The sequence below is a fragment of the Pipistrellus hanaki genome, assembly GCF_964339955.1.
Source record: "Pipistrellus hanaki genome assembly, chromosome: 2".
NCBI lineage: Eukaryota > Metazoa > Chordata > Mammalia > Chiroptera > Vespertilionidae > Pipistrellus > Pipistrellus hanaki.
This window is the reverse complement of record NC_140504.1, coordinates 196,371,840-196,373,785: the sequence shown is the minus strand read 5'-3', so window position 1 is coordinate 196,373,785 and position 1,946 is coordinate 196,371,840. Positions and strand designations below refer to the sequence as shown.

Below are 1,946 nucleotides of genomic sequence, written 5' to 3'. Positions count from 1 at the left end.
GATTGTATCACCATGAGTCCTCTCACTTGTATCACATTGGAGGAGAGGATTCAGGGCTCCTATTGGTTTCAAGAGCTCTGCAGGATTCCTTCTGGCCATACAGCCAAACAAGGGAACAAAATTATATATATACTAGAGGCCAGGTGCATGGATTCGTGTACCAGTGGGTCCCACGGCCTGGCCTGTGGGTATCGGGCCGAAACCAGCTCTCCAACATCCCCAAGGGGTTCCGGATTGCGAGAGGATGGTTCTCGGGGGACGCACCCTGGAATTTGTTTCTTCCTCTCTGGTTCTGGGTGCGTCACCTGAGAACCACGGCTGCCGAGTCACCGTAGCTCGGCAACTCCTGGGTTGAGCAACTGCATCATAGCTACTGGCCCGGCAGACCCTTAGGCTTTTATATATGTAGATACTGTGAACCCTGAGGGGGTCGGGGGGAGGACACCTACTCAGAAGGGCTCCTTGTGGCTAAATGGGTTCAGAAAAGAAAAACAAGACAAAACAAAAACAGCCTCGCAGCCATTCCTGCACAGGGGCCTCTCAGGAACACTGCACTTCATGGGGAGCTGGGGAACTCTCCGCTCCTGCCATCTGAGCCAGTGCTTCTAAGGAGTCCCTGGAGTCCTATTTCAACCAATAGGAACGAGGCTTTCTCCACCCAGTCAGAGCTATGCAGCTCTGACCAATCAGAGCAGCTCTACTCTGGCCAATCAGGAACCAGCAGTCCGGACATTGGTCCATATATGCCAGCTCCCCCCGTAGGTCCAAGAGTGCATTTCCCTCAGGTCTCATGCCAGGGTCACAGGCCAAGGGCAGGGGCAGAGCGACGGTTGGGGAGCTGCCGAGCTGAGGGGGCTGGTCCTGGGCAGCTCGTGGCGGCGCCATTTCCACGGCAGCCGCGGTTCGCACTGCGGGACGTCCCACAGCAGTGTCCTCACCGCCATGCTCTGCTCCCTCCAGCTGTTTGCGCTGTCAGGTTTCCTTCCTTCTCACACCCCGATTGGGCGTTCCTGTTGGCATTTGAGTTTGACAATCCATATGCACACAGACACACACAGACTTTTGTTTTTCTAACCTTTTTATTTTGGAATAATTTTAGATTTACAGAAAAGTTGCAAAGGATAGTACAGACTCCCTCAGACCCTTCCCCCGGTTTCTTTTAATGGTACATTTGTGAATACTAAGACATTAACACTGACATATTACCTTTAACTAAAGACCTCTTTTGGATTTTACCTTTTTTTTCCCTACTCGTGTTCTTTTTTTTTTTTTTTGTTCCAGGATACCACACAGCATCTAATCAAATAGAAATATATATGCTCTAATTTTTTATTTTGAAATAAAAATAGCTACTCAAGAAATTCTTTTTAAAAAGGGATGTACCCTTCACCCAATTTCCCCTGGTGGTTACGTCTTATGAAACTACAGAACAATAACGAAACCAGGAAACTGATAGGATAATCCACAGAGCTTATTAAATATGTATGCACACATGTATTGAATCAAATACTTTAAAACCCCCCTTTGCCTCTCAAGCAAGATCAACTACTTTTCCTCAGAACATATAAGGTGCCCCTACCTCAGGTCACCATGAAATTCTTGATCCCTCTGTCCAGCCCATCAGTACTGACCACGTCGGCCCTGCAGTCCTGAAAGCAGATGTGCACTCTGCCCGGCATCTGTGTGGACACCTCCATGTCCTGGACCCTGGCCTTTCGAAGTCATGGCCCGTGGGTGGGGACCGGGGGGAGGAGTGAGGAGGGAGGTGGGGATGAGGGGGGTAGCTCCGCTTTGTCTCAATCCCTTCTCTACACTCACTCCCATGCGGCCAAGGTGGCCCTTGGTGCCTCCTAGACCTCGGAAGATGAAGCGCTAGACGGATGCCCAAGCACCTTTCTCCTGCCAGGCAGACACCACGCACACACCCTGTACCCCTGCTCTGAAGG

At 50.6% G+C, this 1,946-nt stretch overlaps 1 long non-coding RNA gene across 1 annotated transcript; it reads right to left on the bottom strand.

Annotated features, from left to right (window-relative positions):
• Window positions 1-1,060: 1,060 nt before the first annotated feature.
• On the bottom strand, window positions 1,061-1,431 carry LOC311618367. The gene is made up of 2 exons (XR_014794310.1): window positions 1,354-1,431; window positions 1,061-1,321 (listed from the first exon to the last, which is right to left on the bottom strand). It is a non-coding gene; the product is annotated as an uncharacterized lncRNA (long non-coding RNA).
• Window positions 1,432-1,946: the final 515 nt, after the last annotated feature.